This window comes from Physeter macrocephalus, chromosome 4 (genome assembly GCF_002837175.3).
Source record: "Physeter macrocephalus isolate SW-GA chromosome 4, ASM283717v5, whole genome shotgun sequence".
Classification (NCBI taxonomy): domain Eukaryota; kingdom Metazoa; phylum Chordata; class Mammalia; order Artiodactyla; family Physeteridae; genus Physeter; species Physeter macrocephalus.
In genome coordinates this window covers 81,937,911-81,964,859 of record NC_041217.1, presented here as the reverse complement: position 1 = coordinate 81,964,859, position 26,949 = coordinate 81,937,911, and the positions used below count along the sequence as shown (strand labels likewise).

Below are 26,949 nucleotides of genomic sequence, written 5' to 3'. Positions count from 1 at the left end.
CCCACACGCCGCGGAGCGGCTGGGCCCGTGAGCCATGGCCGCTGAGCCTGCGCATCCGGAGCCTGTGCTCCGCAACGGGAGAGGCCACAGCAGTGAGAGGCCCGCGTACCGCAAAAAAAAAAACCACCTCCACAGAAACACCAGGATAACATTTGACCAAATATCTGGGCACCCCATGGCCCTGTCAAGTTGACACGTAAAATTAAGTAAGCATCACAAGGCCACCCTTGTCAACCTGGCACCTATCACGTCATCTTAAACCATATTTAATTTCCAAATAAAGACAATAAGAAGGTCATAATTCCACCTCACACGAGACAACTGTCCTATGTACAACTGAAAAATGCTCTAGCTCCTCCCCCAAAAGAGGAAGTAAAGTCCTTGAGTGACATTTACTCTTCTTCCTGATATCTTGTAGCTTAAATACTATGATGTTAAATTAACAATACTTAAATATTATCATATAAAGTCAATACATGTTATGCTTCATGAAAAAGGAATAAGACAGGGAAGAAAACAAAAATACATATTTAATATATGTATCTTATATAGAGATATTATATATAATAATACAAATTATAATATATATAATATATATCTTCTTCCACTACTCATTCACTCGTCCCATCTTCCTTTTGCTTCACGGTAGGGTGACCCAAACCTTCATTCCTGAAGGGTCTGAGTCATACGTAGTCCTGCCTGGATTGGGTAGCTGTCGTTTTCCATTGATCTTAATCACAGGGCATGGCAATATTTTAAAACACCCTAAGGAATCTCCCATAGTCCCAACATATTCCTCTTTACCGCCATTGTGGAGTCGCAGTCCAATTTCTCTTTGATAGTCGGGCTCAGTCACATAAGTCAGCATAGTAACTCCCTTCTCTGCCTGTTGATTCAGAGGCATGAGGAGCTCAAAGTGATTGAGCGGAAGTCTTAACTCTCAGTTTAATGGAATCATTGTTGTGTCTTCTGGGGCAAGCATTCCTCCCTCCGGAACGAAGACCTCTATGCCAGCAGAGCATAAGGTCATGGGAACAGGAAGCAAAAATTTTGCTAGTGGGTCACTAGGGGTCATCGTGAGGGGTGACACTCCCACCCCCACCCCTTGATGCCTAGACCTGTGAATCTGGGCAATGCAAGGAAAGGCATCATATATTGGGTGCTGATTCGGAGCCTATGTAGCTTTCTGGAGAACCATGCCCCAGTCCTGCAACATATTGCCACCTAGCTGGCACTATAATTGAGTCTTCAAGAGGCCATTCCACTGTTGAATCGAGCCATCTGCTTCAGGGTGCTGGTGAACACGGCAAGACCAGTGAATTCCACAAGCATGTGCCTATCGCCGCACTTCCTCCTGCCTGACTGCCTTCAAACTGGGACGTCAGTGTTTTCCTGCCTTCGGACTCAAACTGAAACAGCAGCTCTTCCTGGGTTTTAAAACTGCCGGCCTTCACACAGGAGCTACACCATTAGCTCTCCTGGGGCTCCAGCTTGACAACTGCAGATCCGGGCCTTCTCAGCCTCCATAATCACGTGAGCTAATCCCTTACAATTAAAAAAAAAAAAATGACTGTGTGTGGTGGGGGGGATAGATACATAGATAAATAGTAAATAGATATAAGTATCTCCTATTGCTTCTGTTTTTCTGGAGAACTCATACAGATTTTGGTACTCGGAGGAATGTTTGACCAAATAGCTGAGTACCCTATGACCCAGTAGATTTGATATATAAAATTAATCATCACAACACTTTTTCCTTCTTTTAGATCTTTTAGGCACCACCATATTCCCAAACCATACCAGAAAACTTGAAATTATCCTTTAGACTGTCTTCTTCCTCACCCCTCAGACTGCATTGGTTGAAATCATGGCTCTACCATTTACTAGCTGTGTAAACTTAGGGAAGTTACCTAACCTCTCCAGGCCTCAGTCCACTCATATGAAAAGACATTTAATAATACCTACCTCATAAGGTTGTCTTGAGACTTAAAGGAGTTGATAGTCAAGGAGCTGAGAAATGTCTAATGCCTAGTAAAGGGCTAAATGTTTATTAAATAAAATAAATTTTATAAATAAATAAATAAATCCAGGGACTTCCCTGGTGGTCCAGTGGTTAAGACTCAGTGCCTCCACTGCAGGGAGTGCGGGTTCAACCCCTGGTTGGGGAACTAAGATCCCACATGCTGTGCGGCGTGGCCAATAAATAAATAAGTAAATCCACGTAAAGACTACAGGACAGCAAATAAAAAAATCTTTGAAGCAGAGAAAAGAGAAATTGGCTATAAAATTGACAATTAAACAGATAACTGTCTGCTCAAAACAATAATGAACAACAGAATATAGTGGAATTATATCTTTAATTTGCTGAGAGAAAAAATAACTAGAATTATACAACAATAAAAAATATTTTTCAAATACAAAGATTAACTAAATTAATTTTTAGGCAAACAAAAACTGAAGGAGTTGACCACCAAAGACCATTGCTAAAAAGAAATCCAGAAGATTCTTTAGAAAGAAGAAAAATTATTCCAGAAGAAATATCTGATATGTGGGAAAGAATAATGAGAAAATAAAATAGTAAAGATGTGAGTAAATCTAAGTAATATTGACTATATAGTACAGTAATAATGATAATGCCTTATGAAATAGAAAAGGAGAACAGTAATAGCATGACAATAGCAGAGAAAGTATGTGAGCCTTAAGCACTTTAGGGGAGGGGTGGTAATTTGGAAGGAGGAGGTATCCCTTAGAGGCTTGATAGTGAAAGGAAGGGAGGAAGAAACATCTGAATTTAAGTGTCCTTAGAAACAGAATAGCACAGAATCAGAAGCAGGCCACTAATGATGGCACACACACCCCCACCATTCATCAAAGAACCTGAACTCCATTGTACCAACAGAAGAGGGCACTGTTGAACTAAGAGACACAGTAAGCCAGCCTCTCAGCCTGGGTTCCCACCACAGGAGAGTTTGAGACCAGGGCTTGTATGCAGATCACTTGAGAAGTGATCGCAGGGAACACATGCGAGGGACTAGGGAAAGAGTCAAAGGAAGGAGGGTAAATCAAGCCAAGGGTGCGCCATCAAGCTGGTTACTGCTGTAGGCAACTAGGGCTCAATCTTGCTGGAGGCCCTCTGTGGAGCCCTGTAGAATACAGCATTGTCTGCCCTAGGGATAGAAGGAGGGGGTATTTCATCACTAGTTTAAATGTAATTTAATCCCACTGGTTGATGTGGCAGCCATGGAGGTGTGCTGTTTGGATCTCCCCTCAAGAAAGAATTTGCCATTTAGTTGAAAGGAGGGCAGCCTCCCGCTGCAGTGCCCACAGGATTGGCCTTGGCTTTGGAATGAGCTGTGTCCTTCTGGGGCAGCATCCAGTTAGTGAATGAGCACAGCGGTGGGTCCTAGGACTCTGCCATATGTAGTTAGAGAATGTTTTTCTTGTGATGAGAACTTTTAAGATTTACTCTTAGCAACTGTCAAATATGCAATACAGTATTATTAACTATAGTAGCCATGCTGTACATTACCTCCCCATCACTTATCTACTTTATAACTGGAAGTTTGTACCTTTTTACTTTCTTCACTCTTTTTGCCCAGCCCACCAATCTGTTCTCTGTATTTATGAGCTTTGGGGTTTTTTTTGGGGGGGTGGGGGGCGGGGATTCCACATATAAGTGAGATCATATAGTATTTGTCTTCGTCTGACTTATTTCACTTAGCATAATGCCTTCAAGTTCCATCCATGGTGTCGCAAATGGCAATATTTCATTCTTTTTTATGGCTAAATAATATAATACATATTAATATACATAAATATATATTAATTTATATAATATATATTTTATACATCCATTCATCCACTGATGGACACTTAGGTTGTTTCCATAACTTGGATATTGTAAATAATGATGCAATGAACTTGGGGGCACATATATCATTTCCAGTGAGTGTTTTCATTTTCTTTGAATACATTTCCAAAAGTGGAATTGCTGGATCATGTGGTATTTCTATTTTTAATATTTTGAAGACCCTCCATACTGTTTTCCACAGTGACTGTAGCAGTTTACATTCCCACACACAGTATCACATACTGTTTTTAACTTTCAGGTTTCAGCAGAAATTCTGACACCACCATAAATGTCCAATTCAAGATGAAAAGATGTTCAGCCTCTCTGTAGTCATAGAAATGTAAATTAAAGCAATAATGAAATATCATTTTTGACTCGTAAGGTTGGCAGAAATTAATAAGAGCAATAACAACCAATTTGGGGCAAGACCTGGAGCAATCCTGCAGGGAGCTGATGAGAATGTGGCTATAATTCTTTTCTTTTCTTCATGTGGAGAAAGGAGACTTTCATATGGAGAAAGTACCTTGAAAACACTAATTACATTTCATTGTGGGTTTTTTTTTCAAAATCTAATATGCAATGTATCAAAGTTTCAATTCTTAAAGCCTAGTTTATCTTAAACCTTCAAGCTCAACCTACAAATCAGTTTCTTCTGTACAAATCCAGCAATGGAAAAGAAGTATAAAAATTGTTTCTACTGGCTCTTTGATTAATGTCAACTAACTTAAGTTTAACAGATTAAATCCTTCTTAAACATTTACTTCATTTATTTTTTAATTAATCACACTTCCTCAGACATTTGAAAGTACAATCACAAATTCAATATATTGGATTCTTCCAGGTAATTGAAACTCCTGTCGTGGCAGACTTAACAAGAGCAAAATTATCCTCAGCAATTATGAGAACTGCAAATTAATAAATCAGTCTTGCAAATGTGGTGTGTCAGATTCTCTTACCCATTTCCAACATCATAAAAACGGAAAAGCAGACAAAGCATATATAAAGCAGTAGAATGATTTCAAGACTTGTTACAAATCCCATACAGTATAACCCACTGGAAAGAATTCTGCATCCAGTGTTTCATTATCTCTATAGTTATTTTATAGCTGTCTAGGGTTATAAATTGCTACCTCAGGAAACAAAATTATGATCTCAGCTGAATGATTCTATTCCAGCTGCAGGTTGAAAAGTTGACTAATTTTACTGCCTGGTTTGAGATGCGTCTGCACCCTCTTTCTCTATTACTTGCTTACCTGTCTCATCGCCCACTTTTTCTAGAGTACTGTGTTGGCACAGGTGGAGGTGATGAGCCTACATGGGGTGGTCACTCCAGCTAATGGGGCCTCATCCATAACCACAGGCTGGCGAGTTTATACATCCTCACGGGAGAGCCTACCCTCTCCTCCATACCAGGAGGAAGGGAAATGCCATGCAAGCCCACCCCTTGAGAATGCATCCTCCCATTTTAGATCAACAAGGAAGCTTCTGTGACGGGCTTTCTTCTCTGTAAAATTTAACTCTTTGTTTAAAAACAAGTCCTCCTATACTCAGCCAGGGAGTACCAGTGGTAACACTCCTGTTGATGAATCTTTGGGGAACAAAGTCATTTCCTATCAAAGTCAGCCATGGTTGGAACACAAATAGATATACACGCCCCTCATAAATTTTGTTGGCATATCATAGAGTTTGCCAATCGTCCTCTTCTCCCTTCCCTGTTCATCCCAGGTGGAGTTACAGACATCCTCCACCGGCCTTCCTAGTTTCTCCACTCCCTGCCTGTCATCTGGGAGCTAAGGGTAGGTCTTGTCTACACGGACCCAATACTTGGCCACCAGGGATGAGCCTGCACAGGTTCAATTAGCAATTGATCTTACTGCTGCCTTGCTGGTATGTCCAGGGCCAGGCTTCCATCTCCACTGCCAGCAAAACCCGCTGCTAAAACACTGAAACCCTCCCCTAGTCCCCAGCTTCCTTGGGTGGGACCTTCCCCTCCTATACTAGTGTTTTTTCAAGGGTGGCACAGGATCACTTGAAGCAGACTCATTTGAGGTGTTTATTAAGATACAGAATCCCAGGCCACATCCCAGACATACTGAATCTCTGGCGATGGACATAGCACTCCTTCAGTTTGAAAGGTGATTCTTCCACACACCAGAGTTTGAGCACCCTCGATCATCCGTGTCTCTGCCTTCCTTGGACCAATGGAGGTGGCATCCGATTCCCTGCTGTGAATGGCGTGGACCTAGGACTCTGTCGACCCTCTGACTGTGGGCATCACCTCTGACCAGCATGTCCCTGGCAAGGAGCCACTTTTTGGGTGTAATTCTCAACCATTTTTACTTAAATCCCAGCATGCTCTGTAGACGTTACCCTGCTGTGCTAACTCTATCTCATTTGTAGCTAGACACTATGTCTTACCAAAACATCAGCACTGATGGATGAGATGCATCTCTCCAGGGCTGCTCTAGAATTGTGATAAAATGAGCAAGCCCATTTCTACCTGTCTCTCCTCCCCTTTGAGTGCCCTCTGAACCATCCCTCACCTTTGCTGAGGTGCCTTCCTCCTGCCAGTCACACCCAGAGCCTAACTTTCATTTCACGTACACAATGCACACTGTTGCCCTCATCACTCTCTTGGATGGACACACACACACACACACACACAGAGTTGTTCCCCCCTATCTTCAGCTTTGGAAGGCAGACCTGAGGGCATTTTGTGAGAGTCAGGGCATTACAGGTTCAGGCAACCCCTTGAAGAAGTCAATAATGTCAGGAAAGGGAGGAGTGTTTTTGAAAAACAGCAAGTAGGCTAGTGTGTCTGCATCGTGGAGGGCATAGAGCAGAGGCTGGGAGTGGCGGAGAGCACAGCTGTGAAGGTCAGGGGGGCAAGCGGTGGAGGGGGGGTGTGAGGCATTGTCCTGGATCCTGAGTGCAGAGCAGAGTTGTGGTGGATGCATCATCACCGTCCTCCACAACCCTCCTCCCCTACCCTGGGTGGGTCAATTCCTGGCCAGTGAAGTTTCAGAAAGTCACCCAGTCAGGCTTTTTGGTTTTGGTTGATAGCTAGATTCTTGCCTCTGACAGAAGTGTGAATATTTGGACCCTCACCCCTTGGGCAGCCTCTATTCCCCATGCTCTCTCACCTCGCAGGGTGCCCAAGCTTTCTGCTGTCTCATCCTGCCCCTCCATCCCAATGAAGACCTCACAGATTTCTGGTAGCTGAGGAGTCCCAGCATCATCACCTACCAATCGAGGAGGATAACCTCTCCAAGATCTCAGTTTCCTCTGTGTGAAAGGGGAGACTCACCTCTTCTGGCCATTAAGAAAGAGTGAATTCGGGGACTTCCCTGGTGGCGCAATGGTTGAGAATCCGCCTGCCAATGCAGGGGACACAGGTTCGATCCCTAGTCCAGGAAGATCCCACATGCCATGGAGCAACTAAGCCCGTGCGCCACAACTACTGAGCCTGCGCTCTAGAGCCCATGAGCCACAACTACTAAAGCCCGTGTGCCTAGAGCCCGTGCTCTGCAACAAGACAAGCCACCACAATGAGAAGCCCATGCACCACAATGAAGAGTAGCCCTCGCTCGCTGCAACTAGAGAAATCCCGCACACAGCAAGGAAGACCCAACACAGCCAAAAAATAAATAATAATAATAATAATAATAATAATTTGAAAAGATTAAACAAAATTTTTTTAAAAACGAGTGAATTCGATGCTAAGAGAATAAGGCTTTCCCTCAGGATGAAGAGAGCTGGAAAGAATGTTATTCTCATCCTAACAATGAGTAAAAGCTAGATAAGATATAAAATTGTAACTTTTATAGAGCCCATGAGTGATCTCAGTTCACAAGGCAACTAAGTTAACCAGATTCCAAGGAGGAACAAGACCCTCAAAGGCAAGGTGGGACACACACAGTGTCTCTCTTTTGGCAGAGCCTGGGAGAAAGATGAGGCTGCTAAACAAACAAGTAAAAAATAAACTAAAAGCTTAACAAATTCTTGGAGACCAAGAGTGCGTCAGCATGTCAGTTTGGAATAGTGGGGGCACCAGGCACCAGGAGAGCTTGCTTCACTTGTAAGCTCTTCTTCATGAACCTCTACTGGGTGCTCACAAGAAAGATTGGGCGCAGGGGAGCAGATTGACGAGAGTCTCCTCTGACACAGGAGGGAAGAAGGTAATGATGGCTGAGTGGGACGGGCACAAAGCCCTGTTGCTTCCCTGGACCCTCTTCTCCTATGAAGCAAAAGCCTTAAGCTGTTGAGGGAGAGAGAGTGCACCTTATAGATGCACGGCTTCTGAGAGAAGAGGAGGAGTTAAATCCAACTTTCTTGGGAGAATGTAGGAAACTCTCCCCCAGGAAATAGGCAAAGAACCATCACTGCTAGAAGAAGAGTAGAAGTAAAAATCCTCTACCCCCAGGGACAGCAAGAAAGATCTTGGGTCCAGAATTCTACACTGATGTCAAGAAAACAGCATGACTGGGAAAAGGTAGATCAACGGAATAGAATAGAGAGCCCTGAAGTAGACCCATATGAATAGAGTCAACTGATCTTTGACAAAGGATCAAAGGCAATATATTGGAGCAAAAACAGTCTCTTCAACAAATGGTGCTGAAACAACTGGACATCCACATGCAAAAAAGATGAATCTAGACACAGACCACCCTTCACAAAAATTAACTCAAATGGATTAAAGACCTAAATGTAAAACATAAAACTATAAACTCCTAGAAGATAACATAGGTGAAAACCTAGATGATCTTGGGTATGGTGATGACTTAGACACAACAACAAAGGCACAATTCAAGAAAGAAATCATTGAAAATCTGGACTTCATTAAAATTTAAAACTTCTGCTCTGTGAAAGATAATGTCAAGAGAATGAAAAGACAAGCCACAGACTGAAGGGAAATATTTGCAAAAGACATATCTGATAAAGCACTGTTACTCAAAATATACAAAGAACTAGTAAAAGTCAACAATAAGAAAACAAAAACCTGGTTAGGAAATTGGCCAAAGACCTTAAAAGACATTTCAGCACTGCCATACAGATGGCAAATAGTGTATGAGAAGATGCTCTACCTCATATATCATCAAGGAAATGCAAATTCAAACGAGATACCACCATGCACCTATGAGAATGGCCAAAATCCAGAACACTGATAATACCAAATGCTGGTGAGGATGTGGAGCAACAGGAACTCTCCTACATTGCTCATGGGAATGGAAAATGGTACAGCCACTTTGGAAGACAGTTTGCTGGTTCCTTACAAAACCAAGCATACTCTTACCATATGATCCAGTAATTGTGCTCCTAGATATTTACCCAAAGGAGTTAAAAACTTATGTCCACACGAAAACCTGAACACAGATGTTTATAGCAGCGTTATTCATAATTGCCAAAACTTGGAAGCAACCAAGATGTTCTTCAGTAGGTGAATGGATAAATAAACTGTGGTACATCCAAACAATAGAAAATTATTCCACACTAATAAGAAATGAGCTATCAAGCATGAAAAGACCTGTAGGAACCATAGATGCATATTACTAAGTGAAATAGGCCAATCTGAAAAGGTTATATCTGTATGATTCCAACTATATGACATTCTGGAAAAGGCAAAAATATAGACAGAAAAATTATCAGTGGAGGTCAGGGGTTGGGGAGGGGGAAGGATGAATACACAGTGCACCAAGCATTGTTAAGGCAGTGAAAATACTCTATGATATTATAACAATAGATACATGTCATTATACACTTGTCCGAACCCATGAAATTTACAACACCAAGAGTGAACCCTAAGGTAAACTATGGACTTTGGGTAATTATGATGTGTCATTGTAGATTCATTAACTGTAACAAATGAACCACTCTGGTGGGGGATGTTGATAACAGAGAAAACTGCATGTATGGTGTACATACATGGAGTACATGGGACATCTCTGTACCTTCCTCTTTATTCTCCTGTGAACCTAAAACTGCTCTAAAAAAAGTCCTTAGAAAAGTAACAAATGAATTAATAATGTATAAAATGAAATCACAAATAAATAATTAATACAAATGAGAGCAAGAAAAGAAAAATAATAGAAAAGAACAAATCGAACAAACAGAAAATCATGAGCAACATAATAGATATAAAGCCAACCAAGTCAATAATTAAATTACATGTAAATCATCCAGGAGTTCTACTTTTAACTAAGATGGAATAACAATGACCAGATTTACCCTCCTGCCTAAAACTTTTAAACTGGACAAAATTCACAAAACAGTGGTTTTGAGACATTTCACATTAGGCAACAGAGGACAGTGATCCCTGATAGATGGGGAACAAACAAGGTGAGACCTATGATTGCCCAGGCTTACTCTCTTGAGAGAAATCCTACTGTGGTTAGGAAAGGCAAACCTGGAAAAGCCCAGAAGACTGCATGAGATAAGGAGATATTTCTCTGAATGTCCAGAGAAACTAAGGTAGCTAGAGTTTCCAGTAGAGAGTACCAGAGAGGAGAGAGCTGCACAGAGAGAGAACCTCAGAGATTCTCAGAGTCCCTTTAATGACTTCTACAGAATACTGATGAGTGTATTAATGTGAGGAGAGTATTGAGACTGAGGAAAGAACCACTCAAAAGGATTAGAGGGGGCTTCCCTGGTGGCGCGGTGGTTGAGAGTCCACCTGCCGATGCAGGGGACACGGGTTCGTGCCCCGGTCTGGGAAGATCCCACATGCCGCGGAGCAACTGGTCCCGTGAGCCATGGCCACTGAGCCTGCGCCTCCGGAGCCTGTGCTCCGCAACGGGAGAGGCCACAACAATGAGAGGCCCGCATACCGCAAAAAAAAAAAAAAAGGATTAGAGGGACAAGTACCTGGTGCTAATACTAACTAGGAATAGTGCCTGTTCCCACCTCATAATCCATAGGGTGTTGGGTAGAGTACTCAGAAATGTCTTCCTCAGTATTGGAAAGCAATTAGCCCTAGAGTAAACATGACTCTGGTCTCACATAACAGGTCTTAAAAGGAGGACCTAAAAGGATCAAACGACTTCCAAGTAACTTAGCTGCATCTCAGAGCAAAGCTCAGGAATATTTATAGGAATACAAAATTATCTAACAATCAAAAAAAAATTCACAATGTCTAGTATCCAATAAAAAATTATTAGACATCCACAGAAGCAGAAAAATATGACCATAATGGGGGGAAGAAATCAATCAGCCATTTGAAAATGACAAAGAATTGATACAGATGTTAAATTTAGCTGACAAGGACATTAAAATAGTTATAACTGCATTCCATAGCTTCAAAAATTTAAGTAGAAACATAGACAGTATAAAAGAGACACAAATCAAACTTTTAGGATGAAAACTACAAAATGAAAAAGTACACCGGATGGGATTAGCAATGGATTACACATTGCATAAGAAGAGGTTAACAAACTTGGATAGTTTCTATTGCTATGTTTTCAAGTTCACTGATCTTTGTTCCTACTATGTCTAATCTTTTGTTAATCTAACCTGGTTTATTTTTTATTTCAGACATTATAGTTTCCATCTCTAGAAGCTCAATTTGGACTTCATCTTTCATTTCTCTGGTTATCATGTTTAATTTTCCCCCTAGCTTTTTTTAAAATTAATTTTTTTTTTTTTTGGCTGTGTTGGGTCTTCGTTTCTGTGCGAGGGCTTTCTCTAGTTGCGGCGAGCGGGGGCCACTCTTCATCGCAGTGCGCAGGCCTCTCACTATCACGGCCTCTCCTGTTGCAAAGCACAAGCTCCAGACGCACAGGCTCAGTAGTTGTGGCTCACAGGCCTAGTTGCTCCACGGCATGTGGGATCTTCCCAGACCAGGGATTGAACCTGTGTCCCCTGCATTGGCAGGCAGATTCTCAACCACTGCGCCACCAGGGAAGCCCTAAAATTAATTTTTATTGGAGCATTAGTTGATTTACAAAACTGTGTTAGTTTCTGCTGTAGAGCAAAGTGAATCAGTTATACATACATTCACTCCTTTTTAGATTCTTTTCCCATATAGGCCATTACAGAGTATTGAGAAGACGTCCCTGGGCTATACAGTAGGTCCTTATTAGTTATCTATTTTATATATAGTAATGTGTATATGTCAATCCTAATCTCCCACTTTATCCCTTCCCCCCTTCCCCCCTTGGTAACAGTAAGTATTTTTCTACATCTGTGACTCCATTTCTGTTTTATAAATAGGTTCATTTGTACCATTTTTTTAGATTCCACATATAAGCAATGTCATATGGTATTTGTCTTTGTCTGACTTACTTCACTCAGTATGATAATCTCTAGGTCCATCCATGTCACTGCAAATGGCATTATTTCATTCTTTTTTATGGCTGAGTAATATTCCATGTATACGTATACCACATCTTCTTTATCCATTCTTCCGTCAATGGACATTTAGGTTGCTTCCATGTCCTGGCTATTGTAAATAGTGCTGCAATGAACACTGGGGTACATGTATGTTTTTGAAATATGGTTTTCTCTGGATATATGCACAGGAGTGGGATTGCTGGATCATATGGTAGCTCTATTTTTGTTTTTTTTTAAGGAACCTCCATACTCTTCTCTACAGTGGCTGTACCACCCCTAGCTTTCTGAATTACCATTTTAAAGGGGTTTTTGTTTGTTTGTTTTACTAATTCTATCATCTGTGTCAATTCTGGTGTTTCAATTGATAGATTTTCCTCCTCCTTTTAAGCCACATTCTTCTACTTCTTTATATGTTTGGTAATTTTTATAGGATCCCAGTTACTGTACTTTGCTGGATGCTGCATATTTGTGTATTTCATAAATATTCTTGACCTTTGTTTGGAACATAAAGTACTTGGAAACAGTTTGATGCTTTCAGGTTTTGCTTTTAAGCTTCGTTTGGCCCAACCAGAGCAGCATTTAATCTAGGGTTTTTTTGCCCCACTACTGAGGCAAGACCAGTCTGATTACACTACCCAGTGCTTCATGGATTGTGAGGTTTGCCAGCCTGGCTGGTCATAACAGATACTATTTACTGTGTGACTCTAGGTATTGCCCCCTTTTATCCTTTCAGGGTGTTCTTTCCTCACACACATACATTGAACAGCACTCGAGTACTTATGGGGAGCCTCTGTGTTTTTCTAGAGTTCTCCTTACCTGCAGCTTTCTCATCTCTGTTACTTTGCCTCCTTAAACTCTATTAGCTCTGCCTGTTCAGTGCAGGGGGCCCACTAGGCTCTGCTTGGTTCCCCCTCCTTATACCACAGCCTAAAAACTCTCTTTAGGCAGAAAGTTAGGGCCATCGTGGGGATTACCTTGTTGGTGTCCTGCATCTCAGGGATCACTGTCTTCTGTTACCTGATCCAATTTCTTGAATCCTGTTGTTTCATATATTTTGTCTGAATTTATAGTTATTTCACATGGGAGGATAAATCCAGACCTTTTCCTCTATCTTGGCCCTGGCGTTTTAAAAAAGCATTTAAAACAAAGTATGTATTTGAAATTGGATTATTGCATTTAAAATGTAAAAATAATTATAAGTTCAGAACTGAAAGTTTTTGTAGTTAAAAGAAGAAATTTTATTATATCCTGGAATTTATGATTTGTCTTTCAGATTTTCACCTAGTTAAAAAACACACACACAAATAACATTGCCAAGAAATTTTTTTTGTTTAAGGGGAAAGGTAGGGCCTTTCTGAACTAGCCAGACAGGGGTCCATGTGGTGGTGTTCTGCGTTCCCATCACAACTTAAAGGGAAACTTTCACAATATCTGGAGCCCTTGATGTCCTGCAAATAAAGGAGGAGGATGTCCTCAAATTCCTTGCAGCAGGAACCCACTTAGGTGTCACCAACCTCGACTTCCAAATGGAACAGCACATCTATAAAAGGAATCTACATGGCATCTATATCATAAATCTGGAGAGAACTTGGGAGAAGGTTCTGTTGGCAGCTTGCACCATTGTTGCCATTGAAAATCTGGCTGATGTCAGTGTCATATCCTCTGGCCAGCGAGTTGTGCTGAAGCTTGCTGCTGCCATCAGAGCCACTCCTATAGTGGGTGCTCCACTCCTGGAACCTTCACTAACCAGATCTAGGCAGCCTCCGGGGAGCCAAGACTTCTGGTGGTTACTGATCCCAGGGCTGACACCAGCCTCTCACAGAGGAGTCTTATGTTAACCTGTCTACCATCGCTCCCTGTAACACAGACTCTCCTCTGTGCTATGTGGACATTGCCATCCCGTGTAGCAATAAGAGAGCCCACTCAGTGGGTCTGATGTGCTGGGTGCTGGGCCTGGGAAGTTCTGCACATGCGTGGCACCACCTCCCGTGAACACCCGTGGGAGATCATGCCTGATCTCTGCTTCTACAGGGATCCTGAAGAGATTGAAAAGGAAGAGCAGGCCTCAGCTGAAAAGGCTGTGACCAAGAAGCGATTTCAGAGTGAATGCACTGCTCCAGCTCCCATGTTCACTGCTACTCGACCTGAGGTCACAGACTGGTCTGAAGGCACAGGTGCCATCTGTGCCTATTCAGCAGTTCCCTACGGAAGGCCAGAGTGCTTAGCCCACCACTGAGGACTGGTCTGCAGCTCAGGCCACTGAATGGGTAGGAACAACCACTGAGTGGTCTTAAGCTGTTCTTTCACAAACTCTTACAATGGAAATAGGTTGATGGAAAATAAACAGTTGCTAATAAATAAATAAATATATAAATAAATAAATGGAAAAGTAGAAGGAAGGAAAAGTGGTAAAGGATGGGGTAAGCAGTGATCATTCATCAGAGAAGGGAAGAGGAAATAAAGTAACAGCAAGAAGAAATCTGTCTTAGTTGTCTACAACCAGTGCAATGGGAAAGTCTGGCTGGAAACCAGAAAGCCTGGGTTTAGCTTCTGTGACCTTGGAAATGGCACTTAAACTATCTGAGTTTTTGTAAAAAAAAAAATCTACACTACAGTGTTACCAGGAAAATACTATTAAATAATAGATTAAAAATGACTATTACAATGCCTGCCACATAATAAAAAACAGAATAAATATTAATTCCTTCTCTCTGCCTAATCATTTATATGGTTCACAAATAAGCACTTTCAATAGAAACCCTGTTTTAAAATGTAGGTTTTATTATTATTCAGGTATGATAAGGCCAACAGATCAGGAGACAATTGCCTTTGAGAAGACAATTCCAAGAGGAGGGGGTACACTACACCAGGCAGGGCCACAGAGGGAAGCACCAGGGTCAGTCAGGAGGCAGGAAGAGTGGGAGGAAAACATGGGCAAGAGCCTTTATTTTCCTGTGAGAGAGAACAAGTAAGGCAGGGTAAGCAAGCTTAGGATTTCTGGTTTAAATAATTTCAGCAGGTTCTGGGATGTAGGGGCTCTCTCTACTTGTCCCATACCTGACCCTGGGGTGATTAGGGCAGATGGATAGTGGTCCAGAGTGTGAGAGTTGGATAGAGGAGAAGGATGGGGTATGGGTTCTGGATTGGTTGGTTTGCATATGAAGAGCATCGCTTGTGAGTCTTTACTATGTCTAGGAATTAGCTAGCCCTGAGGGGGACAGTCTCTCCTGGGGCAGCAAGCCCTCCAGATGTCAAAGCAATAGAAATGCAGAAAATAAAAAGGTATAATTAACTCAAACCCTGATCACTAAGATGGATTAATGGTGCTGTCCTTCTATGCCCAGACTTGGCCTTCCCCTTCTGCAGCAACCGTGCAGACTATTGGTGACTTGCGGTGAGTGGATCTGGCTGTGGGCCAGAAGCCGAGGCCTTCCTTCCACACCTATGTCTGCTCCACAGCCCAGAGTCTGAGCCCAGGCCAGGAGTGCCAGAGGCTGGTTCACCCTTAGGAAATAATGCCACCTGGTGTTAGTCCAAGTAATTAGCTTAACGCAGTATGCAGGGTGTTATTCAAGTGTTTCTTATAAATAGGTAATGAATTACTGATGATGACTCCCCAGATTAAAAACAACATTAAAGAAGAAACTTCCAGTCCCCAGAAGGTATTATTAGCCAGTCCATCCCTGCCCAAGACTGGCCCTGAGTGTGATCCTTTGCACAGCCCAGGCAAATAGAATCACCTTGGGAACACCTAGAAGCCCCAGAGCCATGTGTTCTGACTGGTGTCTCCATCAGGTTCTCTGCCCCGGCTTCTCTCCTTTTCACTGATAACAAGTGAAAAGGAAGGGTTGACTGAAGCCTTGGCAGCATCCTGCTTCTGACATCTGAGCTCTACCTGACACTGTGCTGCCTCCCAGCTCCCCTGGTAATGAGAGCCGCTGGGCCTGGGAGTCAGCTGCCCACCCAGGCCTGTGGACCAGCGCGGATGCCAGGGCCTGGCCCCACTAGGGCGTTAGTGCACTTGGTCCATGGGTCACGGCTGCGTGTTTAGGTCCCCCTTTACACAGAGCACATTTGCTTTCTTGTCCACAGACTACACTCCCGAGCCCAAGAAAGCTGTTAAATAGAAAGTCTCATCATTTCCTCTGCGTTTTCAAGTTTCTATTTGGGCATCCCACTCTCACCTCATACTTAACTCATTAAAGATAACAATTCTTAGACATGGAAGAGGCTGTAGAGAGGACAATGTCTGGGGTCCCTTAGAGGCCTTGAGCCTGTGAGTCCATTCAAATGGTTTGCAAAAAAAAAGGGGAATGTGCATTTTCTGTGATTTCCATCCCAGTGGCAATCAGATGTTCAAAGGGCCCCTGAGGGGCTTCCCTGGTGGTGCAGTGGTTGAGAGTCCACCTGCCGATGCAGGGGATGCAGGTTCATGCCCCGGTCCGGCAGGATCCCGCATGCCGCGGAGCGGCTGGGCCCGTGAGCCATGGCCGCTGAGCCTGCGCGTCCGGAGCCTGTGCTCCACAACGGGAGAGGCCACAACAGTGAGAGGCCCGCGTACAGCAAAAAAAAAAAAAAAAAAAAAAGGCCCCTGAGAAGCCATCAGATATACCTCCTCTCTCTGGACTCCATCTCCTGGCCTCCCAGGCTCCGTTAGAGCCTCTTGCTTCCTACTTCATGGAGAATACTGAGATGCCCTTGACTCTCCATGCTCACATTAGGCTCACCTCTGTCTGTACATTTACAAGGCTAGTCCTTCCACCCGTCCCCCAAGTTACCCCTCCCATCTTAAATTTTGAAATTTAAGATTTCTTCTCCCCGGTCTATAAACAGGCTTCAGGATTTCCTATTTCGAAACAAAACAACTATGACACCTGTCACCTCTGCATGTCCCTGTCATATCTCTCTGCCTCACATGTTCTGCAGTTTTCTACCCACCTCTTGCTCTTTTCTCTACTTCATTGTCAATCACGTGTAATCTCCGAAAACTGTATTCATTGTCAGTAGCCCGTCTCCTCCTGGGTTCTAAATGTACACTGCCAAGAAGCAGTATACCTGATAGATTAAAGGCGGGGAGTCTGTGGTCAGCAAAACTTGGGTCAAAGCCTGGCGCCACCTGTCAGCAGCTGCATGATCTCCTGCCGTTTATTTAACCTTTCTATGCCTGAGTTTCCTTCTCTGTAAAGTGGATATATATGATATAATACCTAAAACATGGGTTGTTGTGAAGGATGAATAAGACCTATAAAATACTCAGGAAAGTGCTGGCCTATAATAAATGCTCAATAAATGTGACCTCTTATTGTTTGCACCTGCACCTCCCAAAGATACTTACATTCAACATACCTAAAACTGAACTTACCTTTTCTCCTTGAACTTCTTCTTCCTCTCTGTTCCTCGTTTGTGATTGATACTTGCCTCCAAAGGCTGCAGTAACTCAGGCCAATTCATCACTTCAGACTCCCTATGTCTCTCCTATTCGGTCCCTCTACCTTCACTCCTTCCTCAAGAAGCCACTCTCCAAACCGCAAAGTCAGCTCATCTTATTCCTCTCCGTAAAAATCTTCAATGGCTCCCTATTGCCATCCAGATAAAACCCACACTTTTAAGCTCACCACATAGAGCCCTGAGAGCTCCGGACTCTGCCCCCTTTTTCCAGGTCGTGCTGCCCCCTTCCACCCATCCCAGACCTGCTTCCTCCCATATGCTCTCCCCAGGCCAAACTGCTGGCAGGCCCCCGAGGAGCCGTGCTGCTTCAGAGCTTCCTTCCTGTCCTTCCAGACACCAGCGGCATTTCGGTGCCTCATCTTTCCAGACCTGCGGCTCTGCACTGCCTCCTGTGCCACCCCGCCCCCACTCTCCTCCGGCGCATCAGCGCGGCACACCGTCAGACATGGCTTCCTGGACGTACTCTGCCACGCTTCTGTGCCTGTACCCAGAATGCTTCCTCCCGTTTCCTCTGTCAAATACTCATCCTTCAAGTTTGGCTCCCAGGGTCACGGCCGGGTGAAGACACGCCGCTTCTTCAGGCTAAGCTGGCCCCTTTCTCTGTGCTGCTCTGGTCCCAGTCCCAGCGCTCTCCTCTTTCACTGTGAGGCTCTGTTGAAGCTGCAGTAAGACATCCTCCAGGACAGCGAGGTGCACACCCCACCCCCACCCGTCTCCCATCCCGCTTTGTTCTCTCCTGAGCACTTGTTAAACCATCTGACATGCTGCTCATTTGCCCATCTCCCCCTCACTAGAATATAAACTCCATGAGGGCAGAAGCTTTTGTCTATTTTGATGTATCCCCAGAGTCTAGAATAGTGACTGGCACGTAATAAGTGCTCAATAGGGACTCCCCTGGTGGTGCAGCGGTTAAGAATCCGCCTGCCAATGCAGGAGACATGGGTTCGATCCCTGGTCCGGGAAGATCCCACATGCCGTGGAGCAACTAAGCCCATGCGCCACAATTACTGAGTCCACGTGCCACAACTACTGAAGCCCGAGCGCCTAGAGCCCGTGCTTTGCAACAGGAGAAGCCACCACAAGGAGAAGCCCGCGCACTGCAACAGAGTAGCTCCCTCTCGCTGCAACTAGAGAAAAGCCCACATGCAGCAACGAAGAACCAACGCAGCCAAATATAAATTAATTAATTAATTAAAATAAGTGCTCAATAAATATTTGTTGACTAACTTGTCGAATCATGGATCAATGTTACATTATCTACTTTTGTTTCTCCGTAGCTCATACATTGCCTGCCTCTAGTAGGTACTAAGTATGTGTTTTTGAATGAATGGATGGGTGGATGAATACTTTATCACATTGCTAGCCCATTTTAAAAAGTTCAAATACTAATATTGGATTCCAAGTTCTCCATCTTCTAATCCTAGCCACTCAACTTTGAATCCTCTATGTCTCAGCATGAGCCCTTTTCTTGAGCTTAACCACTCTGCTCACTGCCCTTGACTCTATCTCAGACACTGTTCTCTCCACACCCCTGCCCAGACTCCAAATAGAAATACTATTTACCCATTTATTCAACTCATATCGATTAAGCAAGTAGTTGAGATAAGCCAGTCACTGTTCCAGCCACTGTCCTCCACCTGTGCTCGTTCCACTTCTTTCTTTCCTCTTTTCCTTCTTTTCTTATCCTCATGGACAAGTTGACCTTGACCATTCAGAACTGTGTGACTCTCCCTGTGGGAACTAATAACCCATATTTTAGCACCTCATTACTGGCATTATTGACCTATAAGCAGATATTACACATATGTAGATTTTACAGAAAATGGACTTTTAAAGAACCAGCACTTAACATTTCAAACATTTTGGATGGAAATCTAATTTTTTTTCAACCTCTTCCCTGTTTTCTTAAATAAGTACTATCTACAGAATATCCATCTAACTTTTTTCGGGCCTCTCACTGTTGTGGCCTCTCCCGTTGCAGAGCACAGTCTCCGGAAGCACAGGCTCAGCAGCCACGGCTCACGGGCCCAGCTGGTCCGCGGCACGTGGGATCTTCCCGGACGGGGTCACGAACCCGTGTCCCCTGCATCGGCAGGCGGACTCGCAACCACTGCGCCACCAGGGAAGCCCCCATCTAACTTTTATAACTCAGGGTCATCAGTATTCTGTGATGTGATAATGTACCAAGAGGAGTAACTGGTAAAAGGAAAGGGCATGAGTTTTGGAGTTAAACAGTCTTTGCAGTGACCCCCCCTTTGCGGTCCCTGGGGTCTCCTGAGGTCACCTCCTGCTCTCTTTTAATGTGTTTCTAAACTACAGTGGGCTTAGGAATCAGACGACGAAGTTTATAGAAATATTTGTAAACTATATGTAAACAGTGTCTTAAGTGAGGGCATGAGAGATTCTCCTATGTGTAAAGTCTATTTATTTTGGTTTTTTAAAATTTTTATTTATTTATTTATTTTTGGCTGCATTGGGTCTTCGTTGCTGGGCGCGGGCTTTCTCTAGTTGCAGCGAGCGGGGGCTACTCTTCGTTGCAGTGGCTTCTCTTGTTGTGGATCACAGGCTCTAGGCGCGCGGGCTTCAGTAGTTGTGGCTCGCGGGCTCTAGAACGCAGGCTCAGTAGATGTGGCGCACGGGCTTAGTTGCTCCGCGGCATGTGGGATCTTCACGGGTTCGAACCCCTGTGCCCTGCATTGGCAGGTGGATTCTTAACCACTGCACCACCAGGGAAGTCCCAAAGTCTATCTGTTTTAAAGCATAAATTTACGCAATCTATTCAGTTGATCAGAGGCCTTTCTCACTTAACTCCTGTTTTTCAGGTGTATTCAGAATTCTTGAGGCTGGATAAGTGACTTCGTAAAAAGTGTGCCAATAGTGCATTTAGCATTTTATATATTCTTTTGTTGTTAACTATCTTTATGTGCACATGTCGTAACTTTCCAATTAGATTACTTTCCAATTAGATTATTTCCTGATTAGATTATTAATTTCCCAGGGCAAGTGGTATTTTATAGCCATTCATTCGCTAAGTAGTTTTCAACATGACTACTATGTGGAAAGACCTGTGACAGAAAAGAGATAAAGACTTAGCATTTACACATTATTGAGGAGTGAGACAAAATAACCAATACACGGTAGAAGGGGACATAAAAATCCAGAGAATTCCAATGAGGAGAAGAGAATGTTTTCTCGTTGGGAGAACTGGAGAAGGCTTTATAAAGACAGCATTTGTGTTGGACCTGGGTAGCAGGAAGAACTTTAGTGGGTAGCATTTTAGGGTTTGGGAAATCTGCAAGAATGGACAGGAAGGGAGAGAGATATATGCATGAATTTGTGGAATTACAGTCACGCTGTTGTCTTGAGAGCACCCAGTACATAGTACCCCCGTTCCCCAACTGACTTTGGCACAAATGATAAGACCAAGAAGGGCTTCCCTGGTGGCGCAGTGGTTGACAGTCTGCCTGCCGATGCAGGGGACACGGGTTCGTGCCCCGGGCCGGGAGGATCCCACATGCCCGGAGCGGCTGGGCCCGTGAGCCATGGCCGCTGCGCCTGCGCGTCCGGAGCCTGCGCTCCGCAACGGGAGGGGCCGCAACAGTTAGAGGCCCGCAACACTGAGAGGCCTGCGTACCGCAAAAAAAAAAAAAAAAGACCAAGGGGTGGCAGATGGATCCCCCAACATCACCTTTTTTACTGAGTAAGGTTAAGCTAGAGTCTAGGCAAGAGTTCGGTAAAAGCCTGCTAACCGAACCCTAGGTTAAGGCTGACCCACTCTGTGACAGGTCATGGGAACCGGGTTATACAATCATTCAGTTCCTGAGAAGTTTTCCAACTCATCTTTTCAACTCGAATACTTGAGATTGTCGGATTAAAACAAACAGTAGATGACATTTAAAGGTGAATTTATTATCTTACAAAAGGGTTTATTTTGCACTACCTCTCTTTCCCACGAAAGCACCACATGGTAAGGTAGACATAATACACTAAAGTGTACTAAAATCACTTTTCATGAAAACCCATTGAGGATCTGTAGATCTCATGGGGGCTATTCAGTAATATCATAACTACATTTGGAAAACCCTGGCCTGTTATAACTTTAAAGGGTCTACACTTTAAAGATGAAAGAGACATGTTTTTATAAAACTCTACATTTCTGCACCTGAGCACTGATTCGGGTGGACAGACAATGGGCTTTACCCTTAGGAAGCTGGCTGCCCTCAGGAGACAGGTAAGAGGCTGGCGAGGGGGAGGGTCAGACGCCTTACACGGCCAAGAGTGAGCAGTAAGCCTGGTGGCCGGATGGGGCTGCATGAAGATCACCTACATTGAACGTATAATGTCCTCAAGAAATATAATATATATGGGAGAGAGAATGGGGACTAGGGAGGACGGGGAAGAGGTGGTGAGGGAAGAGTGAGGCTTTGGGGGCTAAAGTTCTGTACCTAAGGCTAGTTCAGCGTGGGTATGTTTCCCACCCCACTGCCCACACTACTTCATTATACACCACCTCTACTGGGCAGCATTGCCATGTAAGCTGCTTTGGGTCCCAGCCAGACTCCATACTCTCCACATGGATCCCTAACCCTATTCACCCACACAAGACAACTAAGTAAGAAGAGTGTAAATATTCATATGAATAGTTGGCAACTGTTCAGTGTCTACTGGGCACCAGCCACTTTTCATAATCCTCACCGCTATCCTGCAAAGGCTGGCTTTATCTTCCTCTCTGCTTTTCAGACGGGGAAACAAAGACTTGGAAGCAGACCTGGTTGAATCAGGATTGGAACCTGGGGCTGCCTGCCTTCAGGGGTGTGCTCTTCTAGTAGCTTCTAGGATACTGGGGTTGGGGGGCAGTGACCACGCTGTTAAAGGGAGGAGGAGGGGTAGGGTCGGCTTTGGGGGCCTATAGGGGGTCTGGGTGTGCATGGTTATATGTGGGGTCATTTCCTGAGCTGCATGTGAGTTTAAGTGTGAGTGTATGTGGGTTGAGGTGTGGGTATATATGGACATTTGTGGGCTGGTTCTTGGAATATGTGTATTTGAGTGTGTGTGTGTGTCTGTAGGGGGTTAGTCCCTGGGCTGCTGGGCAAATGTGTTATGGGGCTCCAGGGGGGACAGACAGGCTTGAATTTTGTGCATGATTGTGAGTCTGTGTGTGCATGAGTGTGTAAGCTTGAGCGTGCAAGTATGTTGGGGGTGCTGGGGGGGGTTAATCCCTGACCATGTGTTTGTGATGTGTCGATGAGTGTGTGTGTGTGTGTGTGTGTGTGGTCAGCCCCTAGGGTCTGTGTGGGTATGAGTGTGCCTGCGCGGGTGTGTGTGTGAGTCGGTGTGTTTGTGTGTGAGAGTCGGTGTGTTTGAGTGTGTGTGTGTGTGTGTGTGTGTGTGTGTGTCCGGGGCACGGAGAGCCTGGGGGTTGGGGGGAGACGCCGGCGGGCCCCGCCCTGCACTGCAGGTGGGCCGGGCCCTCGGCTGGGCCGGCCGCGCTCGCTGCTCTTGGCTCGCGGCCGCGCCGGGCTCTCAGGGCTGGGCTCGGGCTGCGGGGCGGCGCCGGGACAGGAAGCGGAAAGCAGCAGTGCAGCGGCGGCGGCGGCGGGGCTCTGCTTCTACAGGAGCCCAGTGCAGGCCGCAGAGTCGGTGCCGCTGCGAGCCGAGACCGCGGGCCGCGGAGCCCGCACGGCCGGCGCGGAGGTGAGTCCCGCCGCAGGCCGGGCGCGGCGGGGCGGCGGGCGCGGGGTGCAGACCTCCCGCGGGGAGACGCCCCCACCCGGACCCGCGACCCCGCGAGCCCCTGAGTCCTCCTCCCGCAGCCCCACCCCGGACTCAGACCCCGGTTCAATGCCCTCCTCCCGCCTCTGGCCGGGAGCCTCCTTCCCTCCCGCGGTCCATAGCCCGAGCCGTGATTCCCGGGACCCTACTCCTCTCCCATCCCCGCGAGGTGCGCCCCTCCCGCCCCGGGGCCGCGCTCCCCGCGCACCCCACTTCCTCGGTCCGGGCATTTCCTCCCCACGCCTCGGACGCTCGCTTCTCCCCTGGCTGCACTTTGGGGTGCGCGCCCCGGCCGGCAGGGAGTGGCCGAGCGTTTCTACAAGCACCCGCGCTGAGGCACCGGCCCTGCGGGGCTGGGGCCGGACCGCCCTGCGCACCCCTGGAGCCGGGCGCGCTCCGTGGTTCCCACCCCGCCGCGGGGCCCGACCCGGGAACAGCCCGCGCCCGGGGGCCCGCCCGACCCTGGGCCAGAAACCGACACAGAGCTGGCCTGTGTTCCCACCTCGCTTACAGAAGGGAGCTGGCCCTGGAGGCGGGCGGGGGGCGAGTCTGGTTGCGCATCGGAGAGCGCAACAGGCAGGTAGGAGTTTACTTTCAAAAACGCCGGGGTGGAGCAGGAGGCGTCCGGCTAGTCTCTGCCCGAGGCGTCCCGGTTGGAGGCAATCTCACCGCCTCGGGGCAGCCTTCACCACGGGCAGGACCTCATTTCCTCCTGCAGACTTTAAACTGCCCCAAGCAAACGTGTGCGGAGAAGTGTGAAGCTTTATAAAAATTTAAACGCGTCGGTGGCGGAGGCAGGAGTGGGGCGGAGCCGCGGCCTGGCGGCCCGGAGATGAGCTATTGAGACTTGGAGCCGAGAAACCTGTGGCTCAGTTTTCACAGCTTCAAACCAGGTATAAAGCCCACCCCGCGAAGGTGTTGTGAGCTCTTTTAGCCGCTTGTTAAGAGATGTTAGAGCTCTTTATTATGATGATTTTGTGGCTGGCACGTGCATTTTGTTAACCCCCTTTTGGGGGGCTGTCATTGGAAATGCATGTATTTTTAGACATCTATTCCAAAAGCTAGCAAGCTGTAAAGAATCTGGCATTTTCACTGATGTATTTATAAATTTTACAGGGTTGCTGGAAAAATATTATAACTTGTGTCACCAATCAACAATGCTAATTAGCATTCTCCTTCCAGTGGGTGGGTTGTTTGATTACACAGCTCCTAGGCTCTTTAAGTGAGATGGCAGAAACTGTCTGAATCCAGAGAGATGTAATTAGTCATTTTATGTAACCACTAATTAGAGTTTTTAGAGTTGAATTAAATCAATGTGATATAGTTGGGGCTTTGATTTGTGGGAGGAAACTGTTTATTCTCCAGTTCAGAGAAATAAATAACACTCTTCACCTATCATAAGCATTTAGCATTCCCAGACTTTGGTGTCTCTCAATATAATTAGTGAAACAGCTAGTGTGAAATTTTCACTGTTACAGTGTTGGCAGTGTGACTTGGTTGCAACTTAATTTGTAAGTAAAATGGGAGAATTTTGAGAATGGCATATTTGTAAGGACTGCTTGCCAGGCAACAATTTTCATTGCCTTGTGTACTTGAGCAAAAGGATGAAACCGTAAAGGAAGGTTTCCTGACCAAGAAGCAATGCCAGGTCACCCTGGTCCACTGGAGAATAAACAAATGTTGAGTGAGGAAGGTATTCTCCCCTCCATCCCCCAACACACACAAACACACACCCTGTTTTGTTATCCCAGAGCTCAGCAGCATTTGGGTTGAGTGGGCACTTACCACATTGTATTTTAATAGGCAGGTTCTACCTTTAGGCTGTGAGCTCCTTGGAGTTAGAACTATTTCAGATTCATTTCTTTTCTTTTGGACTCCCCACAATGCTTGGGACACTAAACCTGTGAGTAGGAGTTGAAATTGCAGAATTCTTTGTGGGTTATGTGTGGTTTGGGACAATTTGTGACTGTTGCCTCCCCTCCTCTCTGTAAATAAACAAGTCTGGTAATTGCTACATTGCTATATAGCTTCCATAGTCAAGAGCACAGGTTCTGGAATTAGACTCTCAGAGTTCAAGGCCCTGCTCCAGCACTTACCAGGTATGCCACCTTGGTTTTCTTAACTGTAACATGAAATTCATATTTTTTCTCCCACATAAGGCTTGTTCTGAGGATTAAGTGAGATTATATGCAAATGACTTAAAACAGTTCCTAATACATACGAAGCACTCGATTAACTGTGAGCCATTAGATTATTATGGCCCTTCTCTCTCTATAAAGTGAACTAGCTGTGGCTAGGGGACTAGCTGTGTATGGGCATCGTGCTGTGCCATTTTCCAGAAGGTGGACAAGACAGGATTAGGTGGACGTGGGGTTGGACCATGCTTCTAGTAGTGGCTTTGATCTCACCTGAAGCCTGATGAAAAGGTGCATGTATGTTCAGCTGAGGTCTGTCTCCATTGGTGTTCTTCTGAATACCACTTATTGGACAGCAGTCATTGGACCCGGCATCATGGAATTTACAGGGGAGGTACTACTTACGAAATTTACTTTTCCGAAGCTTAAAAATCTAGCAGGGGACAAGGCGGGGGTCGCTTGAAAACAAATATACATCATAAGAACTCCAGAAACATTAACCATTCACAGCTTTTGGAAATCTGTACCCAGCTGTTAAGGGTGTTTCAGAGGTAATTGATGACTGGATCCAAGAGGAGATATTCTGGGAAGGTGAGTTGAAATCATTGGCAAGACAGTAAAATGAGGTTGACATTTTCTTTCCTTGTGAATAGTGGCCCGGAATCACTCATTTATAAGAGAACTGTTGTAATGAAAGAATCACTGGGTTTGTTGCAAATGCCACAATCCTTCTGATCCCCACATCAGTGGCCTGGATGATGTGTTATGGTTTATAGACCACAAGTTCAGCAAAATACTTCTTCCCATCCTCCCTTACAACCCTGAGCTCCTCCAGATAAACCCAATAAAACACACAGAGTTTTCTCTGATACTCACTTCTAACCTGGGGACGGTAAAAGAAGGCCTGCAAGGAAAAGAATGGAAATCAATAAATTAGTTAACTATAGCTAATGGGATTCATTAAAGGTAGACTCACATAGACCAAAAAAAGTACATAAGTTTAATGAAAATGATACATAAGTCATGTGCCGTACAAAGGTATTCTTTCCAATGGAAGGAATTTAACTTTACTAAGTAGTAATAATGCTTACCAGTTGTGAGTGCTTACCGTGTGCTAGGCATTAGTCTGAATGATTATGAATGATCTCATTTAACCCACCTTGAGCCTATAAGGTAAGTAAAATATAATTCTGTTGTTATAATTAGGGAAACAGGCACAGAAAGGTTAAGTAATTAATCTGAGGTCACACAGCTGATAAGTAGCAGAGCCAGGATTTGAACAGTGACAATCTAACTTCAAAACCTGTGCTCATTGCTTGTCCCCTGTAGAAGAAAAGTTGACTAAACAAAATTATCTAAATTATCCTTTTCCCCTTGAGTGCCACGTAATTAAAAATGGGTACCTTGAGAAAAATGTTA

The 26,949-nt window shown here is 44.9% G+C and overlaps 1 protein-coding gene and 1 pseudogene across 1 annotated transcript in view; both read left to right on the top strand.

The window, feature by feature from the left end:
* LOC102980785 (40S ribosomal protein SA-like) overlaps positions 1–14,400 on the top strand; it is a 52,587-nt pseudogene extending 38,187 nt beyond the window's left edge.
* Positions 14,401–23,282: 8,882 nt separating this feature from the next.
* Positions 23,283–26,949, top strand: part of VANGL1 (VANGL planar cell polarity protein 1) — a 54,430-nt gene continuing 50,763 nt past the window's right edge. Inside the window, exon 1 of the mRNA XM_007101664.4 lies at positions 23,283–23,317. The gene's annotated coding sequence lies outside the window, so the exon portion shown is untranslated. The remainder of the gene's footprint in view (positions 23,318–26,949) is intronic.